Source organism: Bos taurus, chromosome 10 (assembly GCF_002263795.3).
Source record: "Bos taurus isolate L1 Dominette 01449 registration number 42190680 breed Hereford chromosome 10, ARS-UCD2.0, whole genome shotgun sequence".
Taxonomy (NCBI): domain Eukaryota; kingdom Metazoa; phylum Chordata; class Mammalia; order Artiodactyla; family Bovidae; genus Bos; species Bos taurus.
The window spans coordinates 45,556,669-45,578,906 of NC_037337.1; the positions used below are offsets into that span (position 1 = coordinate 45,556,669).

At 38.2% G+C, this 22,238-nt stretch overlaps 1 protein-coding gene and 1 pseudogene across 1 annotated transcript in view; one reads left to right on the top strand and one right to left on the bottom strand.

Moving 5' to 3' along the window:
• The window catches only part of ZNF609 (zinc finger protein 609), a 201,783-nt gene that overhangs the window by 175,964 nt on the left and 3,581 nt on the right, over nucleotides 1–22,238 (bottom strand).
• LOC101905285 (ribulose-phosphate 3-epimerase-like) lies at nucleotides 8,333–8,982 on the top strand (annotated as a pseudogene).

A 22,238-nucleotide genomic window follows, 5' to 3' on the forward strand; every position in this document is an offset into this window, starting at 1 on the left:
CACTTCCCATACTTCTTCTTGAATTATCAGAGATTTAGAACATTGCCTAGCAAAGGCTAAATCCCTCTACTAACAGGACCTGTTCCTACTAAAAATAATATGGGGCAGGGGGAGGGTATCTAATTGTAGGTAAGCAAAAGAGAAAAGTAAACAGGACTGGGGAAAAATACAATATCAGGATAGGGACAAAAACTGCAATTAGAGGAGACAATCCTCAAAGAGGACTTAACCCATCAGTTTACATTCAGTTAAGCCAGCGTTATTAAACTCCAGGTTTCAAATTATGTCTAAATAGCAGAATTCAATGTAATCTTTCCCACTAAAATCCTCATGAAGATACACACACACTCAGAGAAAAAAATGTTACCCTATCAATAACTGAACAGTACTAAAAAACTTAATGCTAGAATGTGGTTTAAGTCTCCCTATTCTTTTAAGACTGATGACACTATATTGATAAACATCAGGGCCTCACAACATGGAACAGAGATAGCTAAAAAGAGGGGTGGGTGAAGTGGGTGGTAAAAAAGGAAATATACATATTTCCTTGGGGAGTGTACCATCTCGAAAACCTGACAGCCAAAATATACCATCGAGGTATTACTTTATGATGAAGCCAAAGAATTCTGTTCTTAATTACTCCCTTGTTTACTATCTTTCTATGTGCATTTAGAAAATAACCCTCAGAAGATGGCAGAGCAGAAAGAGGAAACCAGAGGGGGCGCGATGAATCCTATGAAGTAAATATCTAACAGGTAAATGCTATAGATAGAACAGGGATAAGATAAATTGTACTTTTCCGCCTTCTCTCTCAAGGCAGTGTCAAAGAACCAGGGTTCAAGAGAAACTGTTCAAGAGAAGATGTCACCCTAGGAGACCAGCGCTATACCAAGTGAATGCTTGAGAGCAACTGGGATTTAAGAGAGAAAGGACTGCACTTTAATCTGCCATTTGGCCACAGATCTGAGAAGAAAATGAGTAGTGATAAAGAACCCACCTGCCAACAAGGAGGCATAAGATGCAGGTTTGATCCCTGGGTCGGAAGAGCCCCTGGAGGGGGCATGGCAACCTCCTCTAGTATTCTTGCCTGGAAAATCCCATGGACAGAGGAGCCTGGTGGGCTACAGTCTCTAGGATCACAAAGAGTCAGACAAGACTAAAGCGACAGCACACACGCACTGAGAAGAAAATACATCCTTTAGCCAAGTAGAGAGCTTAGTGCAACAGCACCTGACCACAGTTGGCACTGAGTCCACATAGATCTTACTTCATAAAAGGATGAACAAAAACCATGAGGGAAAACATAGGAACTATGAAACAATGCGACCCGCACGGTAAAAGCAACATAATCTCTGAAGAATTAGAGAAATGATACCACCAAAAATGATCTAAAACTCTGAAGAAATTTTTAGTAAAATGCTTGGAATTCTCTATGCTATCTACTGATTCATTAAAAAAAAAAAAAATGTATTAATTGCCTACTAAGTCCCAGGCACTAAACTATGCGCTGGGAATACAACAGAAAATGAGAGTTAATAAGGCAGTGAAACACAATACTGAAAACAATTGTATTATGAAGGGCAAAGAAATGGGAACGCCAACTGAATCTGCACTACAAAGGATTATTAAAGCATAGTTCTGCCCAACATCATAATTTATCACCTCTTCAATCTCTGCAACTGTTGTGAGGCGTAGAGCACAACCCACATTCACCTACCACTGACCCTCTTTCCCCTGGAGCTGCCCCATCATTAGTATGTAATGTAAACCATTAGAACAATCCCATGCTTTTTTATTCTTGGAAAAACAACAGAACTTTCAAAAGACCTTCCTCTAAAAAACAAACAAAAACTCTTCCTCTACAAAACAGGATGGTAATGAAACAGAGACTCTGGAAGGGTATATAAAGGAAAGAATATAAAGTACAAGAAAATGTTAGAGCTCACTGAGAGGTCCTGATAGTTCTCATTCTACTGTATGGGCTGACCTGTCAAGTATGGAGCAAGATAAACAAAGCATGACAGTAAGGAAGGCAGAGCATTAAGAAGATACCAGGCTGAAGTGAAAAGATAGGAACTTAAAAGAATGTAATTTTTTTTTAAAAAAAGGAATATGCAAGGAAATGAAAAACCAATTAAAATTCACCAATTAAACCAACTGGTGGTTTAATTGGTGGTAACACCAATTAAAATTCATACAGAAATCAAAAAAGCACAGAACTAAAACTGTGGAAGAAATTACAAGAAAATTTGAGATACTCCTCTGGAGTAGTAGAGGATACTATTCCAATAGTAGAGGATCCTATTTCAAAGGAAAAAGGACAGTAAAAAGAAAATAATGAGGGAAATTAAAAGGAAGTATTTAATAATACTCAAAGCAAAACTGAAGAGACTAGAACAAATGGGAAAAAAGCAACCCATCAAGACATAATAAATAAGTTAACACCTTGAACTGAAAAAGATTTTGAAAAAGTTCACTATTTTTTCAGCAAAATCAATTTTTTTAAAAGCCAAACGTGCACACATTCTAGCAAAATTTTTAAATTACAAAGAACAAAATTAGGCCAACCTTAGACTGTTCTGTAACATTAAATGTTAAAAAAGAATAAAAAATCTATAGTTTTGAAGAGAAAATTATTTTTCAAGAATCTTACACTGAGTCACGTTGTTTGTTATGTGTTAAAACAATAGATTTTCCATTATGTAACATACATATATCCACCTTGCTAAAAATTATCTGAAACATTAAAGTCACTTCAGTGTAGTGTAAATTTGAATAATTCCTGTAAACATAAATATCAAGTTATTTTTATAATTTTAAGGGTAAACTCAATGCATATATTCCTGGAGAAGATATGAGGCAAAATCAATGCTTATAATAATGTCGAACCTCAAAAGTTACAGCCTTAGTATCAGTAAAAAAATTTAAAAAAACTTCCTCAAATTCTTTTTGTCCCAATTCCAAGTTGTTGTGGCAAATTGCTTTGGTTTTTCTAGTAAGCAGAAATATTGCCATTAACATTTTTTTTAAGTGTTTCTTAAAACGTAGCTGGAGATGAAAAGAACATCTGATGGTCTGTGCTCATTTTCAGGTTCCATATCTTCTGTGAGATATTCATGAAATGGAGAGATAGCCAAGGGTACTGTAAAACATCAAGAAGCCATCTCATAAGAGAAAAGGTCTTAGAAACTGGTATTCTTTAGCATGGAAAGGAGTTAACTGAAGGGAGATGGGTATGAAGGTTGCAGTGTGGAAGAGAAACTTATTCTGTGATGCTGAGGGTATAAACAGAACCAATGAGTAGAAGTTACAGAAAGACAGATGTTTAGTTCAGGAGAAAAAAATGTAATAATCTGAAATTCCCAACAATGACCTACAATGCTTAATGAAGCCATATCTCTATCAAAAGCAGTGATCAGAAAAAGCATCATCTCCAGTCAAGCTAATTACATGAAGAATTCTGTGTGTGGTAGGTGTAACCTGGACATGTCTAGGGCCTTTTTCAAATCTGAAGTTCTATTAATGTACCTATCAAAAAGTGCCTTCCCTACTAGAAAACTACCTAGAATTTCTGAATGACCAGAATGTAAACAAAGACAACATATCCTGAGAACCAATAAGTAGTGGTTCTGATGTTCTATACAGAGCACTGCCCTCCTACTTCTGAGTGTGTTAAGTAACTACCACTTTTCAACCAGGTGACTCTTCAGAAATTCAGCTTTCCAAACCCAGCAGCCTTCATAGTAACTTCGATGGTATCTTTCCAAAGATACACTGAAAAATTGCCAAGGATTCTTTACCAGTCTGGCTGTAGCAGCCAAACCACTTTCCCTCTGCTCCCTCCAGCATCCCTGGCTTTATGCAGTTAATAATCAACCCTCTGACAGGTCACTGCAGAGATGTTTAACCACAGAAGGAAGGGTAACCAACATGGTAGTTGGAAATGAAAAGCGCTGACCTGCTACTTTATGGCAGAGAAAGTACAGAATCAGGAGGGCCAATACCTTACCGAGACCACAAAGCACTTTCAACTTGCAGGAGTTTCTGTATATATTTTCCTCTCTCGTCTCCTTCTGCCTAACTGTACTATACTTCCCTATTCTCAGTGGAATTACTTGCCACTGCTATTGCACTTTGTTCTGTACCTGATCATCAAGAACTCTCCTCTGAGTGGCTATAGCTAAGGGACCAAAATAGGCCGTGACAATCATTCCCCATTCCCTGTATCTGTAACAACAAATCTTCAAATTCCCGTTTCCTCTCTGGAACCCAACTCCATCTCTCAGACTTCCAGCCCATAGACTGGTTTGTAATCACACATTTCAGGTCATTAATTGCTTTTTATCAGGACATATGCCATAGATCACACCACCTCCCTACCTCAGTAATGAGCAAGGCCTCTCTTCCAGGCTAAGAATGGGAAAAAGAGTCTTCATGAGAGGACTCTGGCTCTGCCCAGAGGACATCAACAGCAGCTGACCCTACTTATGTCAAACACAATGAGAAAAATAATACTTCTTTTTCTGCTAGATAGAGCTCTATATCCATCGTAGAGGACTTCAAAGACACAGGATCTCTTTAACTGCCAATTACCTATAGCTAATCTGGTCTAAGCAGCAAATTGTCCAGGGCTGTTTCACTGTAAATTTAACTGTCCTCCCTGTTGTTACAGTTTTTGTATCAATCTTCTCACAGGCTTTGGTCTGAGCAAGTGACAGTTGTGTCTGAGTGAGTATAATCTGCTTGTGACCAGACAGGTCACACACATTTGGATGTGAGGGTGATCAGTCTTGGCTAGCTAGCTCTCACCAAAAGCTGTATGGACAAAGAAAAAATAGGCAATGCTCAATTCCAGGAAGGCAGCATGGTGTAGAAAAAATAGAAAACTGAGCTTAGAATCAAGAGAAGTGATTTCCAGACTCAAATTTCCAATGACCCTAGCCAGGATGTCAGTCAAGTTGCTTTATTAAATATTAATTTTTTTATTATAAAATGGAGGGAGAATTCATCATGGTTCTAAGCATATTATGAGGATCCAAATCTAAAAAATGTGACAACTCAAAAAAATAAAATGACCCAAATATTCTCATAATGTTCTAGGGTCTCAACTAAAAGAGGACTGTTTCACAGCTGTACAGGGATCTAAAGTATTTTAAATAAAGGAAAAATAAATATTTGAAAATCTTTTACAAATTAAATTATAGGTAGTACTGATATCCATTTGAGTTTTATGAAAGAAAATGGCAATCCTTTCTTCTTTCAACTACTCAGTTGTCCTGGTTTTCCACTGAGGCTAGGAGTACCTTCAGATGTAGCTCATGGAACTCTACACTGTAGTGACTGACAGAAAGACTCCATTTTGTTTCAAAAATCCCTCAGGGCCAAGGTACCAATCCCAAAGCTTATGTTTTTAACCTCTGGATTATCTCTTTTACAAACTGTTCCAATCTACTAGTTTATTGAGCCAACCACCACCACCCCCGCAACCCCCAACAGGCCTTCAAATCTAAACTGTGTGAGGTTCACAGGGTTTGATGTCCCAGGAAACTGTCACTAAATCAGTGGGATAAAACAAAAGTTGCAAGAAGAAAACCAAACTATACCATCTTCCCTGAACTTCAGATGCTACCCGGAAATCACATCATACTCAGTCAACCTTAGGTGAGCCCAGTGCAACATGTAAACCTTCAGTGGTGACTCAGCTTATCCAGCTGGAACAGGCATCTCCCTCTCTACCTGCCACACTAGACCTCACTGATGAACTGAACTTCCAACTAGGGCTCTAATGACAATCAACCAACTTTCCTTTGGGTCTCTCCCTTAATTTATTACATTCATTACTGTAACAAAGGAACTGTGTCATATCCTCAAGTACCACAGCTCTTAGCTTATATCTCCAATGGGAATCAAATACGGACAAACAGTGCCAATTTGAGAAGATGGATCCAATTCAGCAGAGCTCCTCTGACCACATGTCACTTAAGGACAGAAGAGCAAAAGCGCAGCATCTCTCAGTCCCTCAGTGTTTATATGCTGCATATCATGAGTAGTTTTAGGGTCTTCACAGGCTGCTATTCTCAGACAAAGACTATGAGGCTTGACCTGTTTCATCTCACACCATCAAATGACACTTCCACTAGACAAAGCTATTCAACAGGGCTCAGGTTTAGAGCCTTGGTGTTTGTCTATACTGCTTAGTACCAGCACACATTTCGAATAGGCTAAATAGCATACTAAATATGCAAATAATTCAGTCCCAACCCTGCAGGGATTCACTGGTGGAACTGGTTCACAGAGAAAACCCTAACCAAGGCTTCCGTGTAAGGAGGCCAAGAAGCCGAAGGCAAAGATCATCTAGAACAGACGGTAACACTTCACCATCCTCTCTCTCCCAACAGCAGGGCTCTGTAACCCTTCATAATTCAGTTCTCTTCCCCAGAGGTAAACTTTATATACCAAAGAGGTGATGTCAAATTCTCAAGAAAAAAGTGGAGTTAGCTTAGGAATCAGGAGATTTAAGAAACTGGGCCTCCACACAGAACTGTTGTGGCAAAGCTTTTCTATGGCTCAGTCTCCTCACCTCTAAAACAGGGAATAACGTGGGTCAAGTTCACAGGAATGAGGGAAAGGAAAAAACTCAGGCATTTTTTCAGGAAACATGAGGAATTACCTTCGTTTTTATATTCTAGACCTCATCTCCCTTCTTAAACCTCTTATCTACTATCCTATAGTAACTCTAAAGTGTACACAAAGAAAACTTCTCTATTAAAAGATAGTATCTACACTGTCAGGCTAACCATAAAAATAGTGGGATCCACACACCCACAACCTTCAGGATGTCTAAGCCAGACTGACTTCTCCAGCCTTCTCTCATGGACACAGTCCTCTGTACCCCATTCCCACGTTACCGCCTCATGGCTTTTACCTCAGACATTCCCTGCTCACATCCTACCTCCCAGTGCAACGATTTGATTAACATTTGTTTCTTCCACCTGACTGCATGCACCCTGAGAGCAAGAGGCTGTTTCTCTTTTGTTCATCATTATATCCCAATAACAGGGTTTGGGTCACAGTACTCCCTCAATAAATATTTTGGTCAATAAATGAGTGAATGAACACTACTTTCCTCAATGGGCAGAACCACAACAGTGCCAAGGCTGCCATTTCTTTTCTTCATTCTTACTTGAGCTTGATTTGTCACTAGTTATAAACTGTCTCAATTACCTAACAGGCTTCAAACTTACCAGAAAAGAGAGTGGATTTCTCTTTTTTCTAAGATACATAAAAAGGATACAGATTTATTAAGAGTCTAGGGGAAAAGTTAGAAAACAATCCAGTCCTCACATTTCTTAAAATGCCTAACTGCTCCAGAATACTCTCAGCCTTCAGCCTCATCCATGTAGAGCTGTTACCCAAAATAGGGCTAGCCCGCAAACGAGTACATAACCAACCCCTGGGAGCCCTCATACGTAAATGTATGATACATTCTATCAGACTTAAACTGTCCAGGTATCACACTTTAAACACCTATGAATCAAAGAGGACAAATGTCAGAAAAATGGCCATTTCTGAGAGTTTACTGACTGGGAAGAAGCATGAGGGCAACTTGTGAGGTGTTAGAAATACTCTATTATCTTGAACTGGATGGTGGTTATATGGCTACTTATACGTGCAAAACTGAGTTATGCACTGAAGATTGGTATACTCAATGTACTTTATCATATGCACATTATCTTTTTTAAAAAAGGTAAAATCATACACCTATGAATAAAGGTACTATACTACTGGATCATGGTCCTGTTCCTAAAAGAGCATTTTATGTGATCACAGTAGACAGGAATTAGGCCAGTAGTCTTCACAGGTTAGGATATTTAGAGGGATGGAAAAGAAAGGAAAGAAGGAAAGAAACTACAGTTAAGGATCACCCTGTGCTTCACTATATTATGAGGAGATTTATACATCTGTTGGAGAGTCTGGATGAATTATAATGACAAACTAAAAACACTGAGGTAATTAATATTAAACCCTGGGGAAAAAACATAAGTTGCATAAGAAAACATAGTAGTATACTAAATAGTTCAATAATAAATATTTACTTACTAATGGATACTGATAAAAGCAAAAATTTGATTTGATAAGCAGAGCACAATAGGATAGCAGATTATTTTTTAGAAATACAGAAGTAAATACAAGAAAAAGACCAAAAATCTTAAAGCAGTTGCCTACTGGGAGTGAGACTTGGTGACAGGAAGGGGTAAATAGTGGATTACTAAAAATGGCATGGCCAATTGGGGTAAGGTGCCTTCATCTAGCTGGGGCTCTTGAGCAGTAACTTGCTCTACAGAAACAGCACCATGGCATCTTGCTACAAACTGGCTCATCCATCCTCAACAGTAATGTGGCCAGTTTAGGGGCCAAGTGCCTCCAGATGCTGGACTCTGAGGTCGATTATCTGCACCTGGATGTAACAGGTGGGTGGGCATTTTGCTCTCAACATCACCTTTGGTCATCCTGTGGTAGAAAGTCTCCAAAAGCAGCTAGACCAGGACCCTTTCTTTGACATTACATGAAGGTGTCCAGACCAAAAAAAGTGGGTAAAACCAATGGCTATAGCAGGAGCCAATTAATATATGTTTCATCTCGAGGCTACTGAGAACCCAGGAGCTTTGATCAAAGACACACAGGAAAACAGAATGAAGGTTGGCATTGCGATCAAACCAGGAACTACAGTTGAGTATCTGGTACCATGGGCTAATCAGATAGATATAGCACTGGTTATGACAGTGGAACCTGGGTTTGGAGGGCAGAAATTCATGAGATATGATGCCAAAGGCAGGAGCTAACATGATCGTGTCTGGCAGTGCCATTATGAGTGAAGACCCCAGATCGGTGATCAACCTATTAAGAAATGTTTGCTCAGAAGCAGATCAGAAACGTTCTCTTGATCAATGTAACCACAAGGAGCCCACTGTTTCTTCTTAAGAGATCTCCTTTTTACTGGAAAACAAGAATACTGACTACAAATTGTACCACAGTTCAGACAGCGCTGCTTTTCTGGGCAATTACTCATTCCAGTGACTAAAGTTCATTATGCAGAATGTTCCAAGAGGTTAGAAATTGGTCAGTGTCACTTCATTTTTAGTGATGGAATTGAAAGATTAGTGTGGTAAAATACTATTTTTACTGGGAGACTTGGTTTTCATAAAGAGTAAAAATATGGCTGTATTAAGGTTATGAACAGAAATATGTCTTAATGCCTAAGGAAGGCATGTTGGCTACTATGAAAAAAATTCTCTGAATTTTTAAAAATAATTTTCTTTGGTTTCTTGGCTGTTTTCAGAAAGCAAAGGAAGTTCTTCTGTTTTTCCTGCTTCGTGTCATTTTTGATTTATGTATGTGATAACTAAGTTTGCATCTGACTGGGAACTTTCCTAGCTTCAAAAACATTTATTATCATTTACTTTGTACCTTATATTTGATACATAAAAAAGTGTACTATGAAAAAAAACAGTGGATTACAGATTTTAATTAACAGCAATATTTGACCTTTAATATAAAGCTCATGGAGGACAAAAACAAAAAAAGTGTACATATTAATCTGATAATGTAGAATATGCCACTTTAATGGTGGAAAGTGAACAACTAAAGAGCATGTTGATGAGGGTATGAGAGGAGAGTGAAAAAGCTGGCTAGAAACTCAACATTCATAAAACTAAGATCATGGCATCCGGTCTCATCACTTCATGGCAAAATAGAAAGGGAAAAAGGGAAAGTGGTGACAGATTTTATTTTCTTAGGCTCCAAAATCACTCCGAACGGTGATTGCAGCCACAAAATTAAAAGATGCTTGCTCCTTTGAAGAAAGCTATGACAAACCTAGACAGTGTATTAAAAAGCAGAGACATCACCTTACTGCCAAAGGTCTGTATATTCAAAGCTATGGTTTTTCCAGCAGTCACGTACGAGAGAGTTGGTCCATAAGGAAAGCTGAGAGGCGAAGAATTGATGCTTTTGAATTGTGGTGGTGGTGAGTCCCTTGGACTGCAAGGAGATCAAACCAGTCAATCCTAAAGGAAATCAACCCTGAATATTCATTGGAAGGACTGTTGCTGAAGCTGAAGCTCCAATACTTTGGCCACCTGATGCCAAGAGCCAACGCATTGGAAAAGACCCTGATGCTGGGAAAGATTGAAGGCAAAAGGAGAAGAGGGTGGCAGATGATAAGATGGTTAGACAGCATCACCAACTCAATGGACATGAATTTGAGCAAACTCTGGGAGACAGGAGAGTACAGAGGAGCCTGGTGTGCTGCAGTCCATGGGATTCGCAAAGAGTCTGCAGTACCAGAGTCGGACACCACTTTAGATACTGAATGACAACAACTAATCTGATAAATAAAATATTTAAAAATATTATAAAAATATATACTTCTCCAAATATTTCTGGATTCCCTTACAAGTTATAAAACATATTAATCCAATAATTTATCAAAAATCTTATGAGAGGCAGGAGTGAAGCAGATATAAAAGGGCAATGTGAGGTACCTTTGTGGTGATGAAACTGTTCTGTATCTTGGCTGTGGTGGGAATTCCCTGGTGGTTCAGATGGTAAAGAATCTGTCTGCAATGCAGGAGACCTGGGTTTGATCCCTGGATTGGAAAGATCCCCTGAAGAAGGCAATGCCACCCACTCCAGTATTCTTGCCTGGAGAATTCCATGAACAGAGAAGCCTATTGGGCTACAGTCCATGGGGTCACAGAGTTGGACACAATTGAGTGACTAACACAAATACACACACTCATAAGTGGGTACAACTAAAACTAGGGAAATCTGAACAACCTGGGTAGATTGTTATCAGTGTCAATATCTGGTATGATATTGTTCTACATTTGCATGACATTACCACCAGGGGAAACTGGTAAAGGGTACAAAGGATCCCTCTGTATTATCCTTACAAATACATGAGACTCCTACAATTAGCTTAAAAGTTTTAATTAAAAACACACACACACACACAAAAACCCTTCTAGACCCTATTTCTAATTTCTACTACTTCTACTGTTAACAAATTTTATTTATTTACTATTGATAAGAGCAACCCAGTAATTAAGCTAAATTTATTTCTAATTTGAAAAGGTGCTCTCTATCCAATACAGATCCTAAGAACTGGTGAACAAGTTCTTCTCATCGCTTGATGGAGTCTGATAATATTACCTCTGTCTTTAAAAACTAGATTAAAAAAAAATAAATAAATAAAAACTAGATTAAAAAAAAAAATCATTTTACATGTTTTCATTAAAGCCTTCACTTCACTTGGTCTCCAGTTCTGATACATATTTCTTTCTTAGGGATGAAAAGAAGGGGCAATATCACAAACATGGACAAAACTTGGTTTTGTACAGGGGGACGTTTATTTTTATCTTTCTTTAGTTCTCTTCCTAATGATGCCTAGCTTTCCCTGGCAGCACACTGAACTAATTTTTCAAGGAATAGCTTATCAAGATTTCCAGTCTCCTCTAGGGGCTGAAAATCTCATGCTAGCAAAGTGGTTTGGACTTACTGCCTCCTTTTAATGTAATACTATCCACACCAAAGCTCATCTTTGAGTTTTCATCCCTCCCACACAGCCAAGATACTTTGGATGTATAATCTTAAACAATTGGGAACCTAAGCACTTGAAAGAGCTTAGTGTCATGAGAAAACCTGAATATGTCACTTTTGTAAAACATTTATTAAACTGTCAAATAAAATGAGTGTCACTGCTTAAACCCTTCCACCTAGAAGAACTTATCATTGAGATAATTTCTGGAGGTAATGTCATGAGAAACCAGCACAATGCGATGGAAAAAAACAAAACAAAGGAGGCGGCAGGAAAAGCTCAATTCTATTCTTACTCTCCCTGAAGATGTTTAAGAATCTTGGGCAAGTCACTGCACTTATCTGAGCCTCTGTTATTTCATCTATAAAAAGCTGAGATAATTAATATACCATACAGTGTAATACTCTCAGGAGAAACCGGAATAGCACCCTGACATCAAACTCATTAATATCCTTACAATAAAGTGAATAAATATTTACTTGAAACAGAACAAACCACAATGAAAATAGCCATAAATAGCCTCATTAGCTGAAGTCAGGTTTGTGCCTACCTTAAAAAAAAAAACAAAACAGCTTTCAGAATTTGGGGGTTTTAGAACTGCAGAGAAGGAACTATAGGCCTAGATGGATGTGATTACTGTCAGAAAGTCAGTTTACTAATACAAAACAAAACATTTTCTCCCATTCCAAGGCTAAAGTTTTTAAACAGCCTTGGCCTGACTTTAATAAAACTAAACGATGTCTACTGGTAACCACTCTGTCCACACACAACTGTCAATGATTTGTCATATGTGACTTCTCTTTATGTAAATTAACCCATTGCCTTGGCCCCAGTAAGTTATATTAATGATACCAAGTCATCTCAATCTTTAATTTACATTTGATCAACTTTCTAATATAGATTTTACTCCCGCTACCTCCAAACCCTTCTTATGGTGAAATCTACTCCAGTCCCTTCATGTAATGATCATGCTACTTAATTTGAAGTGATGTACTTTCACTGGGAGTTACAGTTTATCCTTGAATTTTTTCCTAAATTCTAGGGTAGATAGATTTAGAGATCTGATCAAGAAAAGTTAGACAGCTAGGGGAAAAAAAATGTGTTGGAACGACTAACTAAATATCACCACTTCTGTAATAACTTTTGGGACTTCTATACATTTTTCTGTACTTTATATGCATTAAAAGAGATTAATTCATGTCCCAATTTCTTATTTTTTAAAGTTAAGCTTATCATCATTTGACCAGAAGTTTTAAACTGGTTGGAAAGAGGGAAAAACAGAAGTGAAAATTCTCCAACCTCTTCATCCCTGAATGGATCTTTCACACCATGATCGAGTGAGTAGTCTTACCAATTTTCTAGCGGTCTTCTTAAAAAAGCTCTTAACAAAAACTCTTACCATCAGTTTAGCAAAGAACTTAACTAATTCAACATCTTTTTCTTCTTTCACCTAAAATTTCTAGGCAGCACGCATGACTAACCATCATCACTTTGTGGGTTTCTTTGGTCTTGACTGAAAATGTTTTTAAGTTTTTTTTAAAGATGCTTTTCTCCTCTCGACAGCCTCTGAGACTATGCCAAATGACCATCTGTTTTGTATGGTGCTTTTGATCCCTTGCTTTCTAATAAAATGGTTTTTAAGTCTTTAAACTTTCAGTGGGTTATCTGCTATTTGAAATCTTTCCACTTGTCCTACTGTACATACTTTATCGCAGCTCAATTTCTTAAAAATGAACCCCCCACCTGATAGATTTTATTCTTCCTCTCCCTGAAAAATGCTGAGCTTAATCAAGATACGATTTCTCTTAAACAGTGTTGACCTACAGAAACCTTTCTCAATTCTTGTTTGTTCCTCAAAGCAAAAATCCTGGTTATTTCTTTGCACTATAGGATCTAAAACTGCCAACTGTGCAGAGAAGTTTATTTTAATCAAAACCATACTTTAAATGTGCTTTTAATAAAGTAGTTAACCAATCTATGAAGAGTAAATAAACCCCATATTATTATTATCTGGCCTAATTTTGTAGCTTCTCCTTTAACAGTTTCAACTCAGTCACATTATTTTGATTAGGACTGTGACATTTTAAGTAAGGATTTCGATCCTTATAAAAATGTAATCGCTTGTTGCCTGTGTCATCCCTATGAAGTGCACAGCCTAACAGCACCACACTTCAACAATTTGTTTCTTTCCATCAAGTATCTGAGATGTGAATTAAATCACTGTTTATCATTATTTTGCCTACCAAGAAAGAAGGAAAAAAATTATATAAGGATGACAGAAATGGCACTCGTCATGTTTATGTAACACTTTTAAATAAATCTAATGCTTCTGATCACAAATTCAGGTAAAATATATTACAGACTTGTTGTTGGAAGAAAATGTCACTTCACTGTTATATTACCTACCTCAATGTGATCTTGTTAAAACTGAATTTCTTTCTTATAGAAAGGCTCCATAAAGAAAAGAATATTACCAGATACTGTCCTGCATTTCCCTCTCTGTCAGATGGTGTTACCGAACTCATCTGAAATCCACACTGCCAGATTTCTAGCTTTGTTAGGACTATAAGGGCCTGCTAATACAAACCCCAGAAACAATACTACTGAAAAAAAACCAACTATCACTAGCAAACTAAATTATGTTAAAAGCATTTCTACTAATTAAGCAAAACTACTTGGTCAGTTAAACTGAGACCTTTTTAACCACTACAGAAAATTAATGACATAACGAATTAATAGCCACCGGCTTTAAAATTCACAGTATCAGTCATGTATTACTGTACCACTTGAGCATATGTGGTGAGAATTTATGACGTCAAATCTGACATGTAGCAAATCCTGACAAAGAAAAGCAATGTGATATTTGCCTAGGACCCTCTCTGCCTAAAACAGATTTTTCTTAAGCATCAATCCCAAGTTCATTAAGAACTTTTCTTCTAAAATTTTATATCAAAAATAGCACATAGTATAGTACAGAATGGCAAATAGGCCTCCTTATATATTGCAACCACACAAGTTGATGATATAAATAACTAAAAATAGAGTATACAGGTACCCAGCACCTTTCAGCTACCTCAAATGGCATACAGTATAACAAACAGGCTGAGAGCTTGATGTCCACAAGGAGCATTCTATACAACCCAAGGACAGAAATAAGACATTACATGTCTACATATTAGGTAGGAATTTTAGCTTCCAGTCAATTACCAAATAGCAGTCGGCCTAAGGGATTTTTATTGCCTATCAGCTTCATGTAAAGAAAAAAGGGAAGAGGTAACAGGAAAAATAATGAAATAGTAGAAGGGTTAGGAAAAAGCAAGCAAGGGAACTATAAGAAAATTTACAAAACACAAGTCAAACAAGAGAGCAGCTAGACATCACAAGACATCTTCACCCTCAGGCTGATGAATTAGGTACTGAGACTTCCAGAACAAAGCCAGCTATGCACTGAGAGGAAATCAAAATAACACAAACCTCAAAATTAAAATTTTAGGCTGGAAGCTAAGTGTATAGTCCCTGAAAGCTTATTTTTAATGAGCTACCTCAACCCCCAGAGTTGCTGAGACCTCACTAGAAAGAGGGACTATCATGATATTGGGCTTTTCCTATTGAGGAAGGAGAAAATTCAGAGGCCTAACTCACCTATTACTCAAGGCACCCAAGGCTCAAATACCACTCCTCAGGGAAACTGGCTATAAGGCCTTCTGTTCTACCCCTGCTGTCTTCCAGACATGACTGCAATTTTCACCATGATTAACTTCCAGGAATGCCAGCCAGAGGAGCAGCCAGGAAAAAAGAACATATTTCCCCCTCACTGTCGGCTAGACCCTTTGGAACAACTACAGACAGTGCCTCTTTCTCTCCTCTGGGCAGAAGAACATTCAGCAACCCCAGGGGTGCCTAACAACCCAGTAACACACTTGCACCGTATTTCTCAAAGATGCCAACTCTGATCATCTTATTTAAACCTGCAAGCTTCCTATTTCCTTCATCTATCCCTCCTCTACACTACTAACCCTCCTTACTCTGTTCTATTTTTTCCCCACATCAATTATCACCCTCTTTATACTACGTAATTATTAATTATGCTTATTTCTATTTCCTTTTGTTAAAAGATCCATGGGGTTGGCATTTTTTGTCTATTTTGCTCACTGATAGATCCTAAGCAGCTTGGACAGGACCTCACATATAGCAGGACTCCAGTAAGTATGTATGGAGTGAAAGAAGTAAATAAGAAAAACTAAAAAGACCTCTTGGAGGCCAACAATATCCAGAAGGCCCAACAATGCCTGTGCTCCTCTAACAGAATCAGCCTGGTTCCCGTGCCTGACCTACCGCACTTCTGTCTGTCGCGTACTACCTCTCCTCACCCCAATTCCTCCATCGGCTAGGATACACGGAACCACAGCAGAACAGCAGATACACGGAACTACTGCAGACAACTACGGGCGACACGTGAGTGTCCTTGAGTCTGAAGGATTCCTGAAGGCTTTCGTAGTCTGCAGCTTGTTCCCAGGTTATTCGGTTTGGGACAAAATGTGTTAGATGCAAGTTATCTTAACACAGAGAAAGTTCTGGAAAAAAAAATCTCAAGAAGTTTCCATTTTCAAAAAAACAAATTCCAATTCAATTAAGCAAGCATTAACATAATAACGTTATATTCAAAGCACTGGGCTGAAAGTCATGGGAAACAGGAGACTGAGGTCTCTTATGGAGTTTAGAATGAAGGAGGAAAAAACATATTCACATCTAATTATAATCAAAGACAGGGTATGACACAGTGCTATAACAGAGATTGTAGCAGAGAGTTAAAGAGATACAGAGGAATACAAAATCAATTCTGGAGACACAGGCAGATGGGAAGAAGAAAGTTAAAGTCTTCAGGAAGGAGAGGAAATTTTTTGGTAGGTTGAAGGAAGAGTCAAATTTGAAGCTGAATGCCTTAGAGCAAGGAAGGGCATTCCAACAAAAAAAGAAAAGAAAAAAAACTAAGGTGTTGAGACTGAAAAATGCAAGGTAAGCAGAAGGAATGGCTGTAAAAAGAGTGAGAAATAAATGAAATGAGACTGAAGAAGGCCAGGGTTGGTCAGGTTATAGAGGATATCAAGTGCTGGCCTATACAGGCAACAAGGAGTGATTAAAGGTTTTCAGCAAAGAAGTAAAATGATCAGAACTACATTTTGAAAAGTCCACACTAGAATTCCTTGCTACATACTCTTCTAGAAACAAATTCTTTCCTTTCAGAGCACTTCAGCTCATAATCATACATTCATTCATTGACTGCTGGTTTCCCCAACTAGACGTTTAAGTCCTGAATGGACAGAGACCACATCTGGTCTGGCACACAGTGTTCGATAAACACAGGCGCACCTTGGAGACATTAGGGATGCAGTTCCAGACCACAACAAGAAAGCAAATATCACAGTAAACCAAGTCACACAAATTTTTTGCTTTCCAGTGCATATATAAGTTATGTTTATAATATACTGTAGTCTATTAAGTATGCAATAGCATTATGTCTGAAAAACAAGGTACATATCTTAATTTTAAAATGCTAACCATCAGCTGAACCTTCAGCAAGTCATAGGAGTAACGTCAAAGATCACTATCATAGATCACCATAACAAATATAATAATGATAGAAAGTATGAAATACTGTAAGAACTAGAGAAATACTGTGACACAGAGACATGAAGTGAACACATGTTGGAAAAACAGTGCCAACAGACATGCTTGCCACAGGCTTGCCACCAACCTTTAATTTGTAGAAAATGCAGTATCTGTGAAGCACAGTAAGAAAGGGATGTCTGTATAAACCAAATAAAAACTATAATAATAATGCAGCAGTATACGACATGTAATACAGAAAGAAGCTTTAACCATGAGGTTACTACAATAATACACAATATGGAGGCCTAAACTAGGTCAGGTGAAAAGGCAACGCCAAATGAAAAGATATCTAGAATGATTCAAATTTAGTGAATGAGGTGATGAGATGAGGTGGAAGGAAGAAAAAAGAACGAAACACAATCCCAAAGTTTTGTGTCATGGCAACTGGAAGAACTGTAATGCTTAGCAGAGAAAAGGGGACGCAAGTTCCAGAAATGATGGACTGGAGGTACATTTGAAAGCAAATACCAAGTAGGAAAAAAATTCCCCTTTTCCTCTATCCCATTCAGATTCATAGACTTGGTGAGGCTCACAATTTCAATGTCTCTTCCAATTTCTCTAGGTCCATTGCTAATACCATTCTTGCGGAGCTTCACGTGAAACCTCAGAATTTGTAACTGCAGTTTACAAGGTACATTCCTGAATTCACTACTGCTCACATGAATGTTCATCTCAACCAAACCCAAAGAGCTCACCTAGGAATATTACCAGGAACATTCTGGTAACATACCAAAAACCCACTGGCTTTACTGTGTACATAGAATAGGTAAGACAATGCTGCCTTACTCCATACTGAACCACAGCCTAAGAAACTACAGGTACTAACATGCAATGTGGTATCAGCATACAATGCAATGGCCTAACTGCCAGATTTGGATTTCAATCACGGTGTAGTACCGGTGATTTGGAAATCTACACGGTGTACATTTCCAAAGGTTGCACAGCACCTATTTTGGCCACTGTCCAATTCAAAACCCAGACACTTGGGGGAAAAAAATTTCTAATACAAATCTTTCAAAAATCTCATTCAAGTGGAACACTTCCCAAAATAACTTTTAGATTACCTGAGAATTAGTAATGCTCTACAGATGGCTGGGAATAAAGCAGAACACTCTCAGGACTTTTTATGAGTCCAAAATAAACAGTAGTTCCGCCCACCACATTTTTCTATTACGGACTGATGGATGTTTTAAGTATAAATTTAAGAACAGTGAATGCTTCTTCCAATGTTCAAAGGTAGATTAAACATGTAATTTTGTTATGTTAACATACACTCTCTCAAAATAAAGAAAGAAAAAACCATCACTCTCTTAACATTCAACAAAAAGCTGCTATTGGAAGTTCCAAATCCAAAAATTAACTGGGAAATGCTGTTTAAAATTCTAACTTGGGGGCTTCACAACTAGGTTATACACTTTTATTCCTTTGCTGCTGCTGCTGCTAAGTCGCTTCAGTCCTTTCCGACTCTGTGTGACCCCACAGATGGCAGCCCACCAGGCTCCCCTGTCCCTGGGATTCTCCAGGCAAGAACACTGGTGTGGGTTGCCATTTCCTTCTCCAGTGCACGAAAGTGAAAAGTGAAAGTGAAGTTGCTTAGTCAAGTCCGACTCTTAGCGACATCCATGACCCAATCTTAGCCTACCAGGCTCCTCCATCCGTGGGATTTTCCAGGCAAGAGTACTGGAGTAGGGTGCCACTGCCTTCTCCGATTCCTTTAAACTACTTGAAAGCAAAGACTTCCTAACATCACAGTTAACCCTTGAACACTACGAGTCTGAACTGTGATGTTAGGTCCATGTCTATCTGGATTTTTTTTTTTTTCCAATAAATACACACTATAGTACTGCACAATCAGACGCTGGTTAGAACCTTAGATACTGGAAGGCCAACTACAAAGTTATATGAGGATATTTTTATTTCACTGGGGGTGGGGTACCCCAACCCCTGTGTTGTTCAAGGATCAACTGTACTACCAATTTCAAAGTTCCTAAAGTCACCCATCAGCTTCAAATTGCTCAATCCCTTTTAGGGGGTATTTCAGAGATTCCCCCTTGTTGGTCAAACTGCCGATTTTGCATTCGAGCATTAAAAATAACAATTTTATTTTCTAAACAAAACAGTGGGCAACTTTTATGCAATGCCAAGAAGTTAACTCAAAGCAGGTTTCCCACTAACTGGACAGAAACAGAAAAGTGCCCAATCCTACTTCCAATATCAGTCCCATTTGGCTAAAGATTTCAGATATAAGAGATTTAAAGATCTTAAATCCCTGGCTGAATACACAAAATTACTTCTTATTGATATCAGGTAAATCCTTCTTTAGGTTTGATTTCCTTTTCCCAAGCTGAGGTTCTTTTTCTGTAGCTTTCTGATCCCAACTGCTATAGCTGGAGCAAGCTAGAAAAAGATATATTTGAAAAATTGGTGAACCTACAGAATGAGGATACAAGACTCTCCAAAAGAAGACAGCTTAGTGGAAAAAAAAAAACCAATATACACATATCAAAGAGAAGTGAGAGTCAAGCCCCTGAAACTAAGATTGCACTTATTTGCCCTTCTAAATACTGACACGATTAAAAAAAAAAAAGCTTATGTTAATCATTTTGTCCCATTCTTTCATCACAATCTTGATATCGTAAAATTCAACACTACACGTAACCTTTAGAGATGATCATGTCTAATGTGCTCATTTTACAGATAAGGAAAAGAAAAACATAGGAGTGACTAGCATAAGGTTACATAGCTTGTTAGAGGCAATACAGTGATCAAAATCTGGGATTTATGGCGCACAATTCTATGCTTTTTCCTTTATGCTTTAAAAAGCCATATTAGCAAACATTTTACACTACTAAATCAGAAAATAAGTAACTGTAACTAAGCCACACAAAAATAAAATTTATCCATATAAAGAGAACAAAGGGTTAGACCAGGAAGTACCCCAAATCAAACAGAAAGACGCAGCATTTGTTCATATAGTACATGCTTTCCTGAGGGCACAACCCGGCACATATTTTCTGAGCCATTTTATTAATTATCACCTGCGGGTATTTGTGTCCTGTGCTTTCATCAAATGAAACTCCTTAAGAGGATGCCACAGTGACTCTGGTAGCAAAGGTTTGAGAAGTGGTAACTTCTGGCACAGATAACTGATGGTACAAAAGGAACCCACATACACACAATTGGCGCCAGCAATCAAGAAGAGAGGACCGAGTTGAAGAGGGTGGATATTCTGCTGGGAGCAAGTAATCCTGAAAATGAGATAAGAATAAAAATCCAAGAGCAAAGCTGGCCTAATACTAACGACCAGAGAGCACAATAAAAAGAAAGCAGTTTCAGAGTTTGCCTGGCATCAGACAGTTCTCACCTGCAAAAGAAAGAAGGAAAAGATTCTTACAGAGACAAAAGAAAGATCACAGGTTTGCTCCTGAGTGATGGATTAGATATGACCTAATAGGTATTTGCCATCTCTTATTTCTGGGACTCTGATCCAAGAACAAACAGCAAGAGAACCATGAAAAATCAGCCCTGTTGGATCTGGAGTTCTGCCTTGACAAGATATAAAGCTCATTCATAGATCTGACTGTGCTCATGAGACTGCAGTTCAACTCCTGCTGCTAGAGCAAGAGGAGGGGGAAGGAAGACAGAAAGGGGTGAGTGGGAAGGAGGTGGAAGATCTGCGTTGTGACTATAATAGCTACAGTAATTAGAGTGTTTCCAAGCTGCTGGAGAAGTCTTCAGAGCAGAGAATGTGGAGGGGCCATGGGGGAGGGGGAAAAACAGGAGGAAGCAAACTACTGAGAATGCTAGGAAAATACATGGTGCTTTGTGAACAGTTTAAAACAAACAAACACCTGTGATGGCTTCATCCAGGGATATAGAGAAGTTTATATTCTTTCCCAGAAGTGAAATTATACAAAGAATGGCTAGGCTGCTACTCAAAGCTAGGTTATGAACTAGGTGTAAACAGATTCTTGCAAATGTCCCTGTCTTTGCAGTGGTCCACCGTTTGTCTCCCTTTTCCCTGAATCAATCAAAAAAATCAATCTATCCATCCATCTATAATATCCAAATCTGTCTCAATCCTTCTAACAGATCTAAGCCTTCACTTCACTTGGAAAACTGATTTCTGAACTCCAAAACAGTTACTATATCGTCTTTCCTGTCAATCAACTGTTAATTAATACCTTGTGAATTCAATTAGGTTGCGCATGCGTGTTTTTCAAGCACACAGTTTGTCAGCCTAATACAGAAAATGACTGGAGGACACCAGAGAAGTCACAAAATAAACATCAAGATGCTTGTTTATAAATTTTAGGCTCTACAGCACTGCCACTTATAGTGGCATGAACACGTGAAAGAAAAATGAAATCACATTAACAGATGATGATAACCTGGGAGGAAAATCTGGGAATTTGCAGAAAACCTCAAAATAGAAAGTCCTTCTCCAAGTTATAGGAAATGCTACCCTTGTTTTTAAGATAAATATTTACTTGAGCTACTTCCTTGACATGATTTAGTCTTCTGGTGATGACCTGATCCTAACAGTGATGTTAAACTCAAAGCCAGAAAAAGAGAGTTATAAAGGTGTTGGGAGAAACTAAAAATGGCAAACTTCATGTGGAGAATTACATTCATAAAATAAAAACACATGTGAAAGTCTTGAGTAAGCCATGTCAGGTAGACTTAATACAAAAAGTCAATTACATCCTCTGCACAAAACCTGCTGGGTATCCTCCCAGTAGGCTAAATCTTTTTCACCACACTAAAAGCAAAGAATTTTCTCCTTCCCTATCCCCCTAATAAACAAGTGCTAGAAACACTGAATTACCATTATTTCCTTCCCATTCACAGGGCATAAAGCCAGAACTCACAGAAATACAATAGGGCCGTTTAGGACCACATCTAAGGCATGCTACTCAGTAATCTAAAAGAAACACAGAGAAGGAAGAATCTCTTCCCTTTATTTCAT